Source organism: Manis pentadactyla, chromosome 4 (genome assembly GCF_030020395.1).
Source record: "Manis pentadactyla isolate mManPen7 chromosome 4, mManPen7.hap1, whole genome shotgun sequence".
In the NCBI taxonomy this organism is placed as follows: domain Eukaryota; kingdom Metazoa; phylum Chordata; class Mammalia; order Pholidota; family Manidae; genus Manis; species Manis pentadactyla.
In genome coordinates this window covers 113281123-113302404 of record NC_080022.1, presented here as the reverse complement: position 1 = coordinate 113302404, position 21282 = coordinate 113281123, and the positions used below count along the sequence as shown (strand labels likewise).

The following is a 21282-nucleotide window of genomic DNA, read 5'->3' as shown; positions in this document are numbered from 1 at the left end:
TACAGTTAAAGATTATGCTCTCAAAGCTTAGCAATGACCCAGAAAAGGAATAAAATAGTTACCACATAATGTTTCCTGAAGCCAAAATATCCCACCTCCCATTGTGTTCTGCCTCTGAGACTCAGTTTTCTTTCATTTTAATTCACACCTCTTCCAGAATCTAAAATTCTCCTACATTTCCTCTGCAACCAACATTTTCAACTTTTGTAAGAATGAGAATAAGTTAGCATAAGAGTAGCCATCTTAAGGGCCTAGAAGCAGTTTTCTGAAGTTGTGACTTAAAAGAAAAAAAACTGGAACTGGGTAAGGCCTTGGAAAACAAGTTAATCATGAACACCGGGATGGGGGCAGCTGTGGCCTTCAGTCAGCTAACCTTGGTCAGTTAATCCTACATACCAAGCTTATCGTGCAGAACCTCCCTAACAATTGAGGAGTGGCCTTACCTTGCTCTCGCTTAACCCCAGGATGTATGTCTTGCAAAGATAATGTGCAGCTGTGGAAAATTACTAAGAGTTAAGTGTTTTGAAAATGCTATATAAACCCTTGGTTTTGAGTGCTCGAGGTCCTTGTTGAAACCCGCTGTGTCGGGCAGACACTTGGACCCCAGCTAGCTGGAATAACAATAAACCTCTTGCTTGTTGCATCGATCTGCTGTGGCCTTCGTCTCCTCACTGGGGGAGAAGTGCAGACCGGAATAAGGCCGTTGGGTCTTACATTTGGGGGCTCGTCCGGGATCGCGTGCCCCCCCCCGGAGGAACGACAAGCCAAGGATCGGAGGCTTGCCCTGGCCAGGTATTACTGTGTTTGTGTCCGTGTGTCTCTTGTCAAACCTGTAAGAACGTTCTGTGTTTAATCAGAAAGTGCCTTGCCGGCTGGTGAGTGTACCCAGTGTTTTTGTTCGCGAACAAGCCTGAAACCTGTATAAAGCCTGTGGGAGCTCCAATCTGTGTCTGGGTCGGCATAGACTTAGGCGGACGCGCTGGCAGGTCGCCGACCAGGGGTCTTGGGAGACGTCCCTTGCCCCCGTCTGGAGGACGAGGTCCTCATCTGTGAGGAAAGTTGGCTGCCACTGCAGTCTGACAGGCCCTCAAACCTGTGGGAGCTCCAATCTGTTTCTGGGTCAGCATTGACTTAGGTGGACGCGCTGGCAGGTCGCTGACCAGGGGTCTTGGGAGACGTCCCTTGCCCCCGTCTGGAGGACGAGGTCCTCATCTGTGAGGAAAGTCGGCTGCCGCTGCAGTCCGACAGGCCCTCAACTTAACTTTCAGGTTTGTCTCCGCGGCCGCGGCAGATTCTTCTCTGTAGGCGCCTGGTTGTTGTTTGTCGTGTTTGTCTTAGTCTTTTTGACAGAAGAAATGGGACAGACGCAGACGACCCCCTTGTCTCTCATGACAGACCATTTTTCTCAGACGTTAGGGAGAGAGCTCACAATTTGAGCACGGACATCAGGAAGAGAAAATTTCGTGTTTTCTGCACCTCAAGTGGCCATCCTTTAATGTTGGCTGGCTGCCGGAGGGAACCTTATCATTATGTCTCAGTCTGTAAGTTTGTGTGTCTAAGTGTGTAAATGAAAATATCTTTCTACCTCCGGATGGTATTAATGAAATTGATTTAAAGACAAGCGCTTGTGAAAATTGGGCATTCTAAAACTTCCAGAAAATCTGATGGAAAATGTTAAGCATTAATGCTAATTTGGGTTTGCCTGAGGCGGGCATGTCATTGTGGTTATCAGCTGCCAAAGTTTACTTAAAGTCATTTAAGTTGATGTTACCAGTTAAACATTTCAAGAAAATGCTTGAAGGAAAGCTTGACTTTGTCTAATGTTTAGTAAGTTTTCTAAGTAATCTGGCATAGTTGCTAAAAATAAGTAAACAAGTGTAGCAAATAAACACCTTAATAATAATACTGTATTAATGTATAACAGTGTGTATGTATGCAAACAGCTTGAGAATTTTTGTGGTAACCAAAATTTTTAAAGTTTGCTAAGTTATATAGACATATTTTGTGCCTAATGAGAAATTGTGTTGTAAAGCACATTTCCAAAAATGATAATATATGTTCATAGATGAAGAATGCTAGTGTAACAGTTTACGGTGGCCTGTTTTTCAGTGTTCACTGAAAGTTAAAGTATCAAATGATTTTAAGTTCTAATGAAAACTACTTAAATAAGGAAAACATTTCTCTATGCTAAAAGATGTATGTTTTAATAAGAGAAGGTATAAAGAATGGAAACTCATCTGCATGCTAAAGAATGTGTTTTTTGATAAAAGAAAGTGGCTTTGTTCTAAAGTGCAGCTGTTTATGTTAGAGAGGGACGGAGAACAGAGACAAAGAGAGAGCAGTGTGGTGCAGCAGCGTGGTGCCTTTTGTTGTAGCGGATCCGCTCAGCCTGTTGCTTTGGAGGAAGGTCAAGATGTTTAGAGATAAGGCGGGACAAACCCCGGCAAGCCCAGGCATAATTCTCACCCGTTTATGTGCTTGAGACCATGGGGCAAATGAAGAATAAATTACTATATTCTTACAGATATAGTCATGCTATGTGAAATTAAAGCAAGTGAGTCTTGATATCAAGTGCACAGCAAAATTAGAATTTTGTTTCCAGTTAAAAAAACAAAACAAAAAACAGTTTTCTTTAATTGTTAGTCTGCTCTTAATGTTGAAAGATTGCAAAGAGTTCTCTAATTGTTTTATCAAAGCAGTTTCTCATGCTTAAAGTCTCAGTGAGTTGCCAGAATATTTTTTTTTTAATGATATCTTAATATTAAAAAGACTAAAAGCTAAAGTTTGTTAACAACTGTGTAACCTTTATTTGCCTTTGAAATATTTTGTTATTGAAAACGATTGCATGGCATGAGAAATTGAATTATTTATTCCTTATATTTTTACAAGTAGAAAAATCTCTCTAACCAACAAATGATTAAAGTTGTTACTGATTATTTTCTTAATTTATCCTCCTAAGCAGAATAGTAACAAAGCTTTTTTTTTTTAGCTGATTAAATGCACTTAGTTAACAAACCAAAATTTATTCTTAAAAATTAAATTGTGTAGAATTTGGACAAGATTATGTTTCTCCCAGAAAAACAGGTTTCACTGTAAAAGTTTAGATGGGCAAACGTGTGACCACTTTTGAGGAAAGTTGTAATAGATTTTTTTGAGAACCACCAGGTCTTCTTGTTTAATTTATATGCTGTGGATATGTTTGTATGTTTTAAAAAACATAGAAGACTCTCCATATTTTTTAATGCAAATGATCTTATAAGTTGCTATGCAAATTCTATTAAAAGCTCTGTCTACTATTAAAGAGTAAAACATTCTTGAAGCCTTCAGGGAAGACCTGTAGACTTAAGCACTTTCTCTGCTTTTTTGTATCTGGTCTTGGACACTTATGCTGAGTTATGTTCTTATTATTTTCACTGTTTGTAAGCTATTAATTGTATATAATCTTTAAACCATCCAAATATCCAGCATACATTTCCATGTCACCACAACCCACTATTGATGCCATGAATGAAATAGCTGGTTAGAAAGCCAAAGGTCATCATTTCTCAATCCCTAAATGAAGAAGTAAGATGCCTGATCTCTTTCATCTCAAAGCATATTTCTGGTCAAATCTGAATATCTGTGTGAAAGAAAGAGACATTTAAATTTGAGATTCTGCTTAAACTTTTAAGTTGAATTTGACTATAGCCATATTCATTCTTTGTATGTATCTCTAACAGGTCTTTTGTATGCCTGGTGATATTATAATCTGCCTTGAGTTTGGACAGTTCTTTCAGCTAAATGTGAATTCTTATTGTAGCTTTTTTCCCCTCCTGAAGATGAAAGCAGAAAAATCTACCATCTGCTACCATTCTCTCAAGAATGCTTGGTAACATAGATTATTTTGACTTTGTATATATTGTCTTTAAAAACTGACAGCAGCAGTCTCCCCTGCTGCCCCACCTTTTTAAGATATCTCGTTTACTGTGCTGGGTATATAGACAATAAATGTGTAATGATAGACAGTTCTAAAAGAATTAAATGCAAAAAAAGTGCTTTTACCTCTAGTTAACTCTGATATTTTCCAGAGGGCCCCTGGAACATGTCAGAAGAATTTTTTCTCATTAGAGAAAGTATTTGACTAATTTGGCTTATTTATCTGATATATATATATATTTACCAGGAAAGCACTGTCAAAGAGAATAATGCTAAACTTTGTTACTGAATGTTTTGTATTACAGAAATATCAGAATTTCCTTATGTCAACTGTCTTACAGTGAGCTCTCGTCAGATCTTTGACCATTGTCATTTGTAAGTTTTTTGTCATTTATAGTCACTGTTTTGTTGTTCCTGGACTGGTAAAGAACTGGATTTCAGCAGAACAGGTATTAGTTGCATAAGATTACATAAACTAAAGAAAATGGTTTTGTGTCTTTTTGTTTCGAATGTTGCTGATAGTGTTTTGAGCTTGTTCTCTTAAGCTGACAACAGTTTAGTAGATGGCTGTCTTTATAAGCAGAATTGAGACATCCTTCTCTCTACCTGATCCCTACAGAGTTTAAAAACTTTTAGTGACTGTTTTTGTATTCCATGGCAGTATGTTTATTTGCACGAGTTTAGTAAGAATCTGCTTTCCTTGTGAGAAGACTAATTAAGAACACTGGTTATACTGCCAGGGCTTTGGCTGGAATGTCATACCTGAGAGACATGTGCATGGACTCAGATGTGAACAACTTTAAGGAACTAAGATTGACTTTATAGGGCCAACAAAGCCCCTTGGAAGAACTAGCCTGGTACCTTGCTTGCAGAGTTCCCAGCAGCCTTACCAGGTGAGTAAAGAAAGTCGCTTCCTGGCAGGTGCAGAGACCTCGAGAAGAGAGGAATTCATCCAAATCTACAGGTACTGCAGGCAAAGCCTGATGGCAGGTCTGGCTTGGCTGTCTAGCCTCAAGAGGCCTTTAAAAGTTCAATCTGAAGTTCCTTGCAAAAAGTTCCAGCAAAGCATATTTAAAAGAGCCTGTGTAATCAATTGCTCTTCTTGCTGCACTTGTGCAAATAATCAAGCCAGCTGTTAATTATTTTCTTAACCTGGTTACTTCTAATAAAAATGGAAGTGATTTTAAAGTATTGTTTCAATAACGCAGCCTTCTTCCAGAATAGAAAATCCAACTCCAGATGTTGGTACATAACCTAATAACACAATTTGTTTTATCTTGCCTAGAAGCCACAAAACTGCAAATAGTAATAGAAACAAAACCCAGAATAGAAGCGCCAGCCTTCTGAGGCCCTCTCAACTGACCAGTGATAGAGACCTAGCTGCACCCTTTACCGCGCCCCCTTCTCAGCACGAAGCAGCCAGAGCGGTCATCGCCCCTTTTCCCTAGCAGCAGCTAGAGTCTCTACCTGTAGAAGAGAGAATGAGACAGGGACCATAGGCTTAGACAGAATAAAGTGAGAGCCTCTGGAAGAGGCGGGGCGGGATATTTGCAATCAGAGCAATGTAACTACATGCTAGAACTCCCCCCTACTAGAACTATGTTGAACATGGAACTCTGGAATCATTCTTCAGTGAGATCAGTTAATATTCCCCAGATAGAGAGGAGTAGCACATGTTTTGTTATGCTAGTCATTTGTAATCGTGTATAAGATTCGCTTTAGCATACTGGAGAGCCCAGGCCTGTGTGCTGTCTTTCCTCCTTCAGATCTGACTAAGTAATCTTGCAAGCTGAGCAATTGACTTAGCATGCAGACCCAGCTGTAGACGGCATAGTAAAAAGCAAGATTCTTTAGCAAATAGACAATATCTCAGCCCACCTTAGAGGCTGAGCATGCAATCTTTTTGACGTGCACCCAAACCAAGGCGCCAGTGTCCCAGAGAGAAATCAAGGAAAGAAATTATCTTTAATATTCAAAGACCCCTTCCCCGTTACCCAAACTGACAACCGCGATTTATATAATAAGTTAAAAGCTCTTCAGGCAGTCCAAAGAGAAGTGTAGACCCAAATAAAAGCAGTCTATGAGCCCGGCACTTCAGAAGCAGCCCACCTGTTCCAAGTTAAAGACTTTGTGTTTGTAAGGCGACACCGAGCGCAGACCCTTGAGCCACGGTAGAAAAGACCCTACTTAGTGTTACTGACCACCCCAACAGCAGTCAAAGTTAGTAAAATTGCCACCTAGATCCACGCATCTCATGTGAAACCCGTTGTCTCAGCCGAGACAGCTGACGACCATCTCACGTGGAGAGCCCAACCTACTGAGAATCCTCTCCAGCTTAAAAATCACCAGAAGACCCCTAAAGTGACCAGGTGCGCGTCCAGAGACACCAACGCTGTTTAGCTGACCCACACACCGTTCTCAAAAACTATTCCAAGATAACCACGTCAGCTGGACAAAGACAACCTTCAAAAGCTAAGACTGCGCCATTCATATTGTGCCTTTCCCCTATTGCACTACCAAACAGATGACCTCTAATTTCATGATTGAAATAGTTACAAGAAGAAGAGGGGAATGTAAGAATGAGAATAAGTTAGCATAAGAGTAGCCATCTTAAGGGCCTAGAAGCAGTTTTCTGAAGTTGTGACTTAAAAGAAAAAAAACTGGAACTGGGTAAGGCCTTGGAAAACAAGTTAATCATGAACACCGGGATGGGGGCAGCTGTGGCCTTCAGTCAGCTAACCTTGGTCAGTTAATCCTACATACCAAGCTTATCGTGCAGAACCTCCCTAACAATTGAGGAGTGGCCTTACCTTGCTCTCGCTTAACCCCAGGATGTATGTCTTGCAAAGATAATGTGCAGCTGTGGAAAATTACTAAGAGTTAAGTGTTTTGAAAATGCTATATAAACCCTTGGTTTTGAGTGCTCGAGGTCCTTGTTGAAACCCGCTGTGTCGGGCAGACACTTGGACCCCAGCTAGCTGGAATAACAATAAACCTCTTGCTTGTTGCATCGATCTGCTGTGGCCTTCGTCTCCTCACTGGGGGAGAAGTGCAGACCGGAATAAGGCCGTTGGGTCTTACACTTTCTTCATTAAAACATGATTGAAATCTTTAAAATTCTCTTAAATGAGCAAGAGACATGAGAATTCACAAAAATGGAAAAAATATATACTATGCAGCATAAACTAATCAGCCCTTTTGGCAAGCAACTTGGCAATATATATCAGACCATAAACGTAACCGAGGTCATGAATAATAAATTCACATAAGAAGCTATATAGGTGGCCAATAAATACATGAAATCCTCACTAGACTTTAAACAGATGAAATACTCACTAAATGCAAATTAAAAATAGTTTTTCACTTTATCAAATTAGTAAAGGTTGTTTGTTTGCTTTTAATAACCACACAGTGAGATGAAGTGTGGGAAACAGAACCTGAAATACATCTGGAATGATTAACTAAATTATGGTTACCAGATACTGTGGAATATCAAACATTAGAAATTATGATGTAAGATATTATCTAATAAAATGAAGAAGGATTCATAAGTGTAACTCCGGCGGTAAAATCCCAGGGTAAATACATTTGAAACCGAAATTAGTCAAAGGAAGAAATAAAGTTATGAAACCCACTTTTTCTTACAAGCAGTCCACTTCTGCTGTCCCATGTCTCTCGCAACCCGGCTGCAGAAGAAAACACCACACAATCTCTAGGTTCCAGATAAGCCCTTACTTGCCCTTGTAATTACCTGTTGATATGGTGATGGACTACTCCTCTCCACCCCCAGGAAACACTCATTGTATGGAGATGCACACAAAGATACTAAGATTTGAATGATTATAAAATGGTAGATACAGTATGATTCCATTTAAAGAGTAGTAGATGAATAAATAGGCAAAGTATGAGATCAGAATATTTTTAAAAATTTTTTTAACTTTATTTTGAAGTAAGATTCACAGGAAGTTGCAAAGATGGTACAGAAATGACCCATGTACCTTTCCCCCATTGGTTACATCTTACTTAACTATGGTGGAGTATCAAACCATAAATTGACATCAGCACAATGGGTGTGTGTAATTCTGTGTTGTTTGATCATTTGCAGATTTACTTAACTACCAACAAAAAGTACAGAACTAGGAGATCTCTCCTGTGCTACTCTTTATGGTCACATTCACCGCTCTCCCTCTCCACTGTCCCTAATCCCTGGAAACCACTAATCTGTTCTCCAAGATCAAAATCTTAACAGTAGTTATCTCTAAGTAGGTGAAATATAAATGACATTTACTTGCAGTTTTGAGATTTTCTTCATTTTTCCAAATTTTCCATAATGAAAATGTGATACTGTTGCAGTCAAAAAAATTAATGATACATTTTAATAATTAATAGCCTTCAACTTGAGCATCAGGAAATCATTGAAAATAGAAAAAAAATTTCTTCACAAAGATGTTTACACCATTATTTATAATAATAAAAAATACAGAAAATCAAATTTCTAATAATAGGGGAATACATTATGAAAATTATTAAGTATCCCCTTGATGGTTATTATATAACCTCTAAAATGTTCATTTATGAAGCATCAACACTCATATGGAAAACTCCTTATGTGGAAAAGCATGGTACTACTATTCTGTGCTTACAGCACGATACAACTATATTCAATGTGCATCTAAAAGAGAGAGAGGAAATACAAGTATCTACAATGTTCATCTCTTGGTAATAAAGTTATAAGTGACTTTTTCCTTCTTTACAAATTTCTTTTTTATTTTCTGTATTGAGCACATGTTATTTTATAGTTGAAAAAACACTACGTTTTTAAACATTCACTTCACATTCTAGCAATCATTCAACTTTTCTCTCCCTCTTCCTGCCCTCCAACTATCCCTAACACAGCAGTTTTTTCCCACCATCCTATAAAAATTCTTCCTTTGAAGATGACATTTACCTCCATCTGACAAGCCTTAAGACCTCTAACTTCCATATTTTTGGACATCTTTGTGGCAGTTGACACTAATGACTCCCACTCCTGAAATGCTCACATCGCTGGTCCTTTCCCACTTCTCTTGTGGATCCTTCTCATCCAGTTCCCCATACTGAGGACTTTTTCCAAGGGCTTTTCTTTTTCTGGACTTTCTCCTCTAAGAATCTATCCTTAGCCTGAGTTACTACTATCTCCTTTACAGTGATGAGTCTCAGTTTACCTTGTTTAGACTTGCCTATGCACTTCAATCCAGTCTATGCAAATGCTCATACAATATTACCCCTGACATTGCCAACCACTCCCCAATAAACTGACTTGTCATCTCAGTTTCCCTTATTTTAGCATTCCTTCTATTCCCATAATATCAGGCTTCAAAGGCACAAACTTTGGAATCATCATTTGCCTTGTCTCTTTTATTCTCCATATCTAATCCACTATAATATCTCAGTAAAGTCTTCCATAAACCCATTTTCCAGTTTGTAAGTCTGGGGAGAGGAAATCCTGGGGCAAAATACCTCTAAAAACCAAAATCAGTCAAAGGGAGAAATAAAGTTTAAAATCCGTTTATTGCTCACAAACTGCGGTCTGGGGCCATCTCTCCTTTCCTGCCCTAGCAGAAGAAAAGCTGGCCCTCCCCCTCACCTCTCAGGCACAGATAAGCCCTCTGTTGTCCAGGTAATTACCCATTGATATGGAGATGAACTACTCTCCAGCCCTGAGGAATGATGCAAATACACTAAAACCATACTTCTTTCCACCTCTAAATGCCTATTGATATGCAGATGTACTAAAGCCAGGTGAAATATTCTGGAAATATTACAATTTTACCCACACAGTTCCACTTTCATTTTCCAATCCATATAGGACTTCAAGTACCCTCCTAAAAGAACATCTCTCCCTCCCCTTTTATTCAATGCCCAGATACTGCCCATCCTATGGAATCCAACCCAATGCCACTTCATTCATTCCAAAATTTTATTGAAAAAATCCACGTTAGTTCCAAATACTGGGTGAAGCATTAGGGATACAGCAGTGACAAAATAAATAAGAACTCTTTACTCTGGAGCTTGTACTTAGTGAGAGAGGAGGGTGAAAACAACAAACAAATACAATAAGATTCACATATAAATCAAGTATAAAAATCAAATGGATAATCATATCTGACTTGATCGTTCATAGTTCAGGATGCATGATCAAAACTGAAAGTTTCTGTGATATGACTGCCCTTGCACTGTTCACCATGTAAGAACTTATTCACTATGTAAGAACTTGTTCACCATGTAAGAACTTGTTTGTTGTGCTTCAGAAGATTGGAGACTGTTGAGAATTAGGCTTGGGGTTGATTAATGATTGTGCATTGAGTCCCCTATACAGAATTTTATTGTTGTTAACAACCATTTGATCAATAAATATGAGAGATGCCCTCTAAAAAAAAAAAAGATAATTCTAATACTAAGTATCTTTCTCTGTTCAAGACCTCTCAGTGACACCTTACACTTTCCTGTGTACCACATCAAGTCTAAGCTGATCAAATTCTCAATTATACATGGCCTTACTGTCATAGACTAAATCCTACCTCCACCAGGAAGTTCACATGGATCCTTTAATCACTGTATCATCATAGACTGCATAACCCAGATTAATATATTAATACTTACTGGTAGTCTTACTCATTAATTGTTCTCTGAGTGTTATTTCCCTAACTAGATTATAAATTACTAGATTCTAATACCCCACATGTCCTTTAGCAAGTTACTTAAACTCTCTCACCTCATATCTGCCTGTGTAAAATGTCAGTAACTCACAGGGCTATTGTGAAGAAAAAAGAAATAGAGCTTGTAGCCAGAATATACAAAGAATGCCCACAAGTAAAAGACAACCTAATTTTTTAAAAAAAGAAATAAAAAGTAAAAGCATACAAAGCCACAGTAATCAAGACAATTTGGTACTGGCACAAGAACAGACCCATAGACCAGTGGAATAGAATAGAGAGCCCAGATATGAACCCAAGCATATATGGTCAATTAATATATGAGAAAGGAGCCATGGATGTACAATGGGGAAATGACAGCCTCTTCAACAGTTGGTGTTGGCAAAACTGGACAGCTACATGCAAGAGAATGAAACTGGATTATTGTCTAACCCCATACACAAAAGTAAACTCAAAATGGATCAAAGACCTGAATGTAAATCATGAAACCATAAAACTGTTAGAAGAAAACATAGGCAAAAATCTCTTGAATATAAACATGAGCAACTTTTTCCAGAACACATGCATATCCTTGAGCAAGGGAAACAAAATAAAAAATGAACTAATGTGACTACATCATGCTAAAATGTTTCTGTACAGCAAAGGACACTATCAGCAGAACAAAAAGGCATCCTACAGTATGGGAGAATATATTTGTAAATGACATATCTGACAAGGGGTTAACATCCAAAATATATAAAGAACTCATACACCACAATACCCAAAAAGCAAATAACCCTATTCAAAAATGGGTGGAGGATATGAACAGACAATTCTCCAAAGACGAAATTCAGATAGCCAACAGGCACATGAAAAGATGCTCCACATTGTTAATTATCAGGGAAATGCAAATTAAAACCACAATGAGATATCACCTCACACCAGTTAGGATGGACAACAAAGAAAAGCATAGGAACAACAAATGCTAGCCAGGATGCAGAGAAAGGGGACCCCTCCCTCCTACACTGCTGGTGGGAATGTAAGCTAGTTCAAACATTGTGGAAAGCAGTATGGATGTTCCTCAAAAAACTCAAAATAGAAATACCATTTGACCCAGGAATTCCACTCCTAGGAATTTACCCTAAGAATGCAGGAGCCCAGTTTCAAAAAGATGTATGCACCCCTCTGTTTATCATAGCACTATTTACAATAGCCAAGAAATGGAAGCAACCTAAGTGTCCATCAGTAGATGAATGGATAAGAAGATGTGGTGCATATACACAATGGAATATTATTCATCTATAAGAAGAAAACAAATCCTACCATTTGTGACAAGATGGATGGAGGTAGAGGGTATTATGCTCTGAAATAATCCAGACAGAGAAAGACAAGTATTAAATGATTTCACTCATCTGTGGAGTATAAGAACAAAGAAAAAACTAGGAACAAAACAGCAGCAGAATCACAGAACCCAAGAATGGACTAACAGTTGCCAAAGGGAAAGGGACTGGGGAGGGTGGGTGGTAAGGGGAGTAAGGGGCATTATGATTAGCACCCATAATGTAGGGGGGGCACAGGGAAGGCAGTATAGCACAGAGAAGACAAGTAGTGACTCTATAGCATCTTACTATGCTGATGGACAGTGACTGTAATGGGGTATGTGGTGGGGACTTGATAATGGGGGAAATCTAGTAACCACAATGTTGCTCATGTAATTGTATATTAATGATACCAAAATAAAAAGTAAAAAAAAAAGTAAAAGGCATGAACATGCGCTTCAGAAAAGGAGATATCTAAAAAGCCAATGAAAAGGTGTTCAATCTCATCAGATATCAGGTAAGCCCAAATTCAACCACACTGGTAGCAGAAGCATAAATTGATGTAATAGTAATTTTGGAGAACTGTATGGCAATATTTACTAAAGCTGAACATGTGCAAATAATTTGTCCAAGTAATTCTATCATAAGTAATTCTATCCCAACAGAAATACACCAAAAGACATGTTCTAAAATATTAATAGCAGTATTGTTTGTAACACCCCCATAGAGAAGATAACCCAAAGGTCCATCAACTGAGAATGAACCAATAATTTGTACTATACTCATATAAAGGACTATTATATAGCAAGGAGACTAAAAGAACTATGGCCAGTGAAGTTCACCATAGTGACTACAGTTAATAAACTGTATTGTAAGTTGTTAAGAGTAGCTCTTAAAAGTTCTCATCACAAGAAAAAAATCTGTAGCTATGTGTGGTGATGGATGTTAACTAGAATTATTATGGTGATCATTTTATAATATATACAACTATCAAATCATTGTACACCTGAAGTTAATAAAATGTTATATGTCAATTAAATCTCAATAAGAAAAAGAACCACAGTTACTCACAATAGCATAGAAGAACTTCATAAGCATCATGTGTCTATTATAAAAGAATTCATAATGAATGATTACATTTATCTAAATTTCAAACAGAAAAGAACTAATCTGTGGTATTAGAAATCAATAATAAATTGCCAATGACCAGGGTAGAGGGAAGGCAGAGTATGAGCAGGAGAGGGACTTCTGGGGCACTGGTTAATGCTCTGTTTCTCAATTTGGGTGGTGGTTACGTGAGAGTGTCTATTTTATGATAATTTATCAAATGTACACTTATGATTTGGATATTATGCTTCAATAAGAAAATTTGCTTAAAAAGACTAAATGGAATAGTATACATGAAAGTATACAGCAAACTGCCTGGCACTAGCAAGTTCTCAATACATACGTGCTTATTATTTTCCATAATTCCTGACCTCATGGAGCATATAGTCTGATGAAGGAAGAGGAAAGAGAGTTATTTTAAAAATTAACATAAAAACCATGCATAATTACAAACTGCAATAAGTTCTATGAGAAAAAACCAATAAAGAGATCTAATTTAAGTTGAGGTATCATAGAAGACCTCTATGAGAAAGTAGCATGTCTTCATGATTGATTGGTGAATTCCAGGACAGCAAGGTTGAGAGGATCAGCCTTTGGAGGTCAAGGCCCCACAAAGCACTTGAAAGTTTGTCTATGCCATTCAAGGAACATTGCTTCTACTAGTTATGGTAGCAATGGTGAATAAAAATCCACGCTTCCTCCTCAAAATGCCCAGAGAGAAGTATCTAAGAAGTAAGGAAATGAGGAACAAAGGCAGAATGGGGTAGTTGTTAAGAACATGAGTTCAAGAGTCAGACTACCCAGGTTACAACCAATCCTTGTTCTCTTGCTCACTTACAGTGTGTCTTTGGGCAAATTATTTAATTTCCCTGTGCTTCTATTTGTGCATCTGTTAAATATGTAGCATAAAATCTCAGAAGTTCACCAACTAGTTCTGGACGTAGGTAAGGAGTGTCTTTCTAGGGATTCTTGGACTTCAGAAGAGGAGGGAAGCAACATCATGGAGGCCCTGATGGAAAAGGCTGTTCCATGCATGCCGTTTTTCAACCTCCAGTTGGCTACATAAGAATGGGCCTTGGGCCTGGATCACTTCCTCACCAACAGATGAAAAGTCCACATAGCCTGTGCTGGATTTAGCACCTTACATGGGACTGTCTTTCCCTGTTTCACATGCAGTATGTACCCCATTGTTCTGCTTAAGCATGTGCATCATATGCCACCTGGCCCACTGCTATACCTGCTTCCTGTGAGGAGCGGACAGGAGGAGCTCATGCAGGACAACAGCCTTACATTGACTGCCAGAGCCAGGGCTGGTCCACTTATCTCCTGAGATCCCAACCTCGGCTCATTGCAGATCTCTGATGTTGGCTCCCTGGGCACAGGATACATTACCTTATGTCACTGCTACAACCCTGGGAGAGCATTCAGGTTCTGGGTCCATAAATCTAAACAGAACACAAACCAAAAGGCAGAGTTGTCTGTCTAAAGAAAACCGCCTTTTCCTTCCAGCCCAGCATTCCTCAGGAGAGACCATGCCAGGTCAAGGAGTACTGCCAGGGGTTTGACAGGTCCGCGAGGCACCAGTGCGGTGAACAGGGGTCCCTGATAAAAGCCCCAAACAAGCAGGCTGAACCAGCTTCCCAAAGCCGATCAGAGTCACCTCTTAAGTAAATTGAATACTCATTCCACCTGCCTGCTTATCCACACAAAAGTGCTCGCTGCTTTCAGTCACTCCTGACACTGATTGTACCCAGAGTGCAGTAGGTCGAGGATTCTATTAATTAAAGAGACAATTTGCCCTTTTGGCTCTTCTCTGTACAGCTGGCATGGGCTTTTATCCAGGCGAGAAGACTGCTTCTGCTCCCCAGCCTGACACTCCTGCGTAGGGAGTAGTGGTTACGGGTGATCACGTACAAAGGCTAAGTCCTCACTCCTCAGAGAGCCTAGGCTCTATCACTGGCCTGAGCTAAAACACAGGAGGGCCATGTAAAGGGGCCAAATTAATCTGCACTCCAGAACTGCCTTCACTACATTACTTTAAAGTAACATACCCAAATTTTGCAGACCTATTAACTAATATCCTTGATTTCCTTCATAACTACAAGAAGTAGAAATGTGAAACTCATCACTGTTTTTCCTGTCAAAACACTGCAAAAAGGAAGAATATGTCTTCCCTCAAAGATAACCTTATACATAGTAAAGACATACTTTGGTTTACATACGGTAGTATTTTTCCAGTTTTACAACTGTTCTTAATGACATGTGTTTATCAGAATGAAATACATTTTTCAGACTATAAATTAGGGTGGAGGAAGGAAGATCCAAGGATGCTAAGGCATCAGAGCCAAGATGCCTCACTGCTGCAAGCAGGACCCTGAAATTTTCACATAAAGGACCCAAATGCAACTTCCAACAGACAAATTCACTCTGTTCTTAGGGTCGCTTGACCCCACCATGAGTTGCTATCACTCATCAGCCAGTAAATAAGCAGTTATTGACCACACGCTGTTATTCCACCATTAGCAACATTTAATCCTTTCATGGAATATGAAGGGTATAAACAAACAAGTAATTATTAATGGAATCCAACACCATTTCTAGTATTAAGTTGTTATGAAGAATAGTAAAGTTTGATCTCTACATCCAAGTAGCTTACAATATAATTGAGGAGATTAGATGTATGCATAAAACAATTGGAGAATATGCAGTTTAGTTGGTGAAGGCCTGAATAAGGCAGCTCTTTCCTGTACAAGTGCCTCAGTACAGGCCTTGCTGGGCATGACAGATAATTAGTATAGAAACTATTAAAGAGAACAAGATTATGATACTTAAAGTCACTGATTTATTCCTTCAACAAATATATTCAGACTGTAGGGCAGGCATTTGCTAGGTGTTGGGAACAGACCAGTGGACAAAATAGACAAATCCCCAGCCCTCCAGGATCCTACATTTTAGTGGGGAAAACAGAATATAAATGAGCAACTATACAATGTGTCCAATGGGTTCAATGTTAGGGAGAGTGAAAAGCAGAGTGAGCGGGACAGTGGTGGACGGTCACCGGGAGGTGTGCTGGCATTTAAGACAGGGGGGTCAGATAACACTTGGCAGACAACTGCAGGAGGTAAGGAAGGAAGCCACACAATGGTCACAAGAAGAGCATTTCAGCAGAGGGAGCAGCAGGGGGGTGCACAGGCCCCGAGAAGGGCATGCCCGGCATGCTCAAGGAGCAAGGAGAGCAGTGTGACAGGAAGAGTGCACATGACGGGCACAGTGGAAGAAGATGAGGCCAGAGGCTGTTCAGACTCGATCAGATCACCAGCAAAGGCTCCTGGGAGGAGATGAGGTTCAACCAGGAGGGAATCTGGCTGGTTCCTCTCAGGCCAAAGGGAATGCCATGAGCGAAGGCTTGGAGGGAAGGAAGAGCGCAGGAAGGGTATGATGCCCAGAGAGTCTAGAGTATGAAGTCAATTGGATTGCAGATGTGGGCAAACACTAGAGAGCTTGAGGAGAGGCCTGTGAGAAAAATAATCCTTAATTTCTTGGGAGCTTTTTAGAAAGCACTTAGGCAAGAATAACAAACCCTGCACTTTGAGATGAACAATTATATCAGAATGTTTGAATCATAAGAAAGAAAATCATACCCATACTAATTTGAGTCTTATTTAAAGTCTTAACGAGCATAGCTTCATAAAAAGGTTCTGATATATAAGGCAAGTAAGCTAAATGTCACTGTTCTTTGGTTATTGAGTTTATTACCTTCCAAGGAGACACAAAGGACAAAAGTGTTCTGGGTTTTTTCTATTTTCTTATCAAGGAAAGCTTGACTGAGCTGAGCAAAAATATCTCAGGGATCTTGGAGCCCACCTTTGTGCCCTAGTTCATTCAGTTATAATCCTTCCTAATTGTGAACATGCTTGGGGGAAGTCTTAAAGTTCTGTAATTACTGGCCCAAGTGCACTTAAGGGAGCCTCATTCAGATGGAACAAATGCTTCATGGTTAATCATGCTGGACCCCATAATATAATAACTTATAGCAACTGGGATTTGTACAGAGTTTTTCCTCACCACAACACAGCATTTTCTTGAACCTCACAGTGTCCTAGTGACACACACAGGACATGATGACCGCCCACCTGACCTGGCTGCTGAGGCTCTGAGAGATTTTCTAAGCTGTCTGAGTTTGCATGCTAGGCAGAGTTGGAAATGTGCACTAGGAAGCCACCCTCAGCAGTGACTTCTCTGATCACCAAGCTTCTCCTACTGATGGCTTGATGCCTGGAAATGACCTGGTGGTGTCCTCTCAACTGTACCATGACTTGTGGGCCCCTGAGAGGTTCTCCCAGGTAGTGCCACAGACAGACCTTGATGTTTTGGGGCCTTGATCACATGAGAAAGTTGTCACAGAAGTCATTCTAACACCTTTTGGCCTTGAAATCTAGGTCAGAAAATGTCCTCTTCATAGAAGAGGCAGTATGGGTAATGGAAAAATTGTGGGCCCCGGCACAAAGCAGACCTGGATTGAAGCCCAGCTTCCCTGCTGCATGACTGTGGGAGGCTATCTGTTTCCCAGTGTGAGCAGAGTGGGCACTGGGTAAGAGTATCTTACTCAATATCTCTAAATTCAAGTTCTGGCTACTAAAGCGTTGAGGTCAGTAAATAAGAGTACAGCCTAAAGGGGCTGGACCCCTGGGACTGGAAACTATAAGCCCACAGTGCCTGAATTCAGGGATCCACCCACAAGCTCTCCTGCAAGACAAAGAAATGGCAAGTCAGACACCACATGTCTCTGAGTCATTCTCTGGGTTGCAGCTCTTAACCTCCAGCTGTCTCCAGATATCCTGGCAGTAATTTTTTACACTCAGATCATCAAAACCACTACAATTTCCTGTTCACAGCTACATCTATTACGGATCAGCCTGGGTTAGAGGAGAGGCGCAGAGCAGTGAGCCTTTCTCCATGAGGAATAAAATCGGAAGACTATGACACAAACAGAGGCTTCTCTCTATTCCTGATAAGTGGGGCTGGTATAGGAGGCCAGGGTGGATACTCGGCCCTACTAATGCTCAGCAACCCTTCATTCTACACACACCCACTTCATGCCTTGAACTGGCACAGGGCAGGTGCTCAGTAAATATTTACTGAATAAATAATCTCTCCTTCCATATCATGAGCATCTTTTTTTTTATTTTTATTTTTTATTGAAGGGTAGTTAACAACAGTATTACATTACATTAGTTTCAGGTGTACAACATAGTGATTCAACATTTATATACATGATAATTCTAGGTACCAGCTATCACCATACCAAGTTGTTACAATATTTTGACTATATTCCTTATGCTATACATTACATCCCGGTTACTTATTTATTTTACAATTGGAAGTGTGTTTATATATATATATATTGTGAGGGCATCTCTCATATTTATTGATCAAATAGTTGTTAACCACAATAAATTTCTGTATAGGGGGGTCAATACTCAATGCACAATCATTAATCCACCCCAAGCCTAATTTTCGTCAGTCTCCAATCTTCTGTTGCATAACGAACAAATTCTTACATGGAGTACAAATTCTTACATAGTGAATAAGTTACATGGTGAACAGTGCAAGGGCAGTAATCACAGAAGCTTTCGGTTTTGTTCATGCATTATGAACTATACACAGTCAGTTCAAATATGAATATTCATTTGATTTTTAAACTTGATTTATATGTGGATACCACATTTCTCTATTATTATTATTTTTAATAAAATGCGGAAGTGGTAGGTAGATACGAGATAAAGGTAGAAAACAGAGTTTAGTGTTGTAAGAGAGCAAATGTAGATGATCAGGTGTGTGCCTGTAGACTATGTGTTAATCCAAGCTAGACGAGGGCAATAAAACATCCACGTATGCAGAAGATTTCTCTCAGAACATGAGGAGGGAGGTTCTAAGCCTCACCTCTGCTGCTCCCCATTTTCTCACCAGATGGCCCCCTGCGACTGTGCCTGTCTTAGGTTGTTCCTCCCTTGAGGAATCTTACCCGTCTCTGGCTAACCAGTCATCTTCCGGGGCCATACAAGGAAATGTTAAGTTGGTAAGTGAGAGAGAAGCCTTATTGTTTGAAAAGGTTAGCTTTTTACTTCTTTACATATTTATGCCCTGTGGCTTCTATGCCCAGCATTTGTCTTGAGGTGTCTTTACCACTTGGAAGAATTATGATACTCGGTAAATTCGACATGTGGCACGAGTTCTATTTAAAGGTTGTGATTAGGTAGGAAGAAGAAAAGCTATAGAAGTAGCAGGCAGAAGAAAACCTGGTCATGAGCATCTTTAACTTGCTTTCTTCTGTGTTTTAAGTTTGCCACTTAAAGTTCAAACTGCCTTGCTTGAGCAGAGCTTTTGCTTTTCTCTCTTCCTCTAAACAGCACCCACCAAACCACAAGGAGAGGCCATACCCTGGATAATAACTGTAGATCACAAACCACTCTCACAGCAAGAAGGGGTGGGGAGTAGAGTGAGCAGGAGGGAGTTGACTAAGAAACAGGTAATTCCTGTTTTGGGGGCTGTTTTTTTTTTGCTGTGCCTCCCATTCAAGGGATGATTAAGCAACAGAAGGGGATTTTTCAAGGTGCTGAGTGACTCAAAGTGGAACAAGGGGTGCTCCGCGAACCAGCTGGGAAATGAGGAGAGGGCAGCTAAATGAGCTAGCCAGAACCAAAGGAACATTCCAGAGGCAATGTGCTCCAGAAAGGCCTTACATCTAGGCTGAAATGCAAGAATGTACCTGTGGATAAAATGAGAGTTCCTGTGGCCAGGATTCTCACCTGGCTGTGGTTGACTAGCTCACTGCACACCTGTGGGCAATGCATGGCTGTTGACTCTATAAAAAGAGCTCCAACCAGTGCTCTGGGCATGACACGGTGGTAGGGCTGCAAGGCTGCAGGAGAGCAGAGCAGAGGCTGGAGTGGTGGCAGTGCTAAGGATAGAGGCCCAGAAGATGGCTGTGCAGACAGAGGGTCCCAGAGGCAGAGACCGGTTTGCTGCATACAGACTCGCTCTGAGTGAACGGGATTCTAGTGACTGAACTGCCACCTGGAAATGCATTTGGGTATAACCCTTTCACCCCAAGAAGGTTTTGCTGTCAATTTCTTTGGTCACACTGAATCCACAGTGAACTTGCCCAGGGCTGAAACCCATTGGCAAGACAATTGGCAAAAGTGGGCAGGGTTCATTGTTAACCAAGGAAAAAGACAGGCTGCCCTTATGGGAGGGGTGCTTCAGCAGGCTACCCCTGTGAATGGAGAGACAGTGGATTGTCCCCCAGTGGGTATGTGGCCTGAGGTGGCTTGCCTCCTAGAGGACTGGGCCCCACCCTAGGACTGGAGGGAAGTGGAGGTGACACCTGAGGCTCTGGGGGTGGCCCTTGGTATAGTAAGCAGATCCTTTGAGAAGCAGAGTGCCCGTGAGGCAGTGGGGACTGTGGGTTGGCTGCTTCTCCCAGACTTAAAAAGGTCTACAGAGGAGACCCAAGAAATGGTGGCATGAGAATGCGAGCTGCAAACTTCTGTGGATTCCCTGAAGAAGGAGATGGCCTTGATGTGGGAGGCGGCAGCACGAGATCGCCAGCAGGAAGGTGCCATTGGAGACGAGACTGCAGGAGTCCAGCTCCAGCGGGGGAGGGGGGGTGAAGCCCAAAAGGATGAGACGGAGTTGGCGTATGGAGAGACAGGACACGGAGTCAGATGGAGGTGGTCTCTTGACAAAGTGCCGATGACAGCTTTATTTATACTATTTTGCACAAGGATATGATTATTTTTTATTTTTCTGATGATCAATTAGTATAGACAGTTGGTTAATAAGTATAGGCAAGCATTTTTCTTTTACTTTTTAATCTATTCATGGTTGGTCAAGTGTTAGGTGATTGTTTTTCTGTTCCTTGACCAAAACTTTTCCTGTCAACATGTACTCTATTGTGTTTTACGTTTCTATGCAACGCAGTTTCTTAGAAGTGCATGTGACCGTAGGGGCGTGCAGTATGTAACAGTGACTATGGAGTCTATCAGCTCAGGGTGAAATACAGGTCACCTAGTGCCACAGTTAGCTAGGATTCTTTCCCACAAAAAATATTCTTTGATTATGATTTTAGATAGAGGCTTTAATAAATTTATAAACTCATATTTTCACCTTTACCCCTTTATAGGGCACAGTAGGCAGCAAACTAAATTTATTCTTCTTATCTACATTTCTCTTTCTTCTGTGTGGATACTAAAATCTCCCTGACA

The 21282-nt window shown here is 40.3% G+C and overlaps 1 long non-coding RNA gene across 1 annotated transcript; it reads left to right on the top strand.

Annotated features, from left to right (window-relative positions):
* The first annotated feature begins 219 nt into the window (after positions 1-219).
* Positions 220-5414, top strand: LOC130683425 (uncharacterized). Its single transcript, XR_008997134.1, has 3 exons — positions 220-792; positions 3800-3868; positions 4221-5414. It is a non-coding gene; the product is annotated as an uncharacterized LOC130683425 (long non-coding RNA).
* The last annotated feature ends 15868 nt before the right edge of the window (positions 5415-21282 follow it).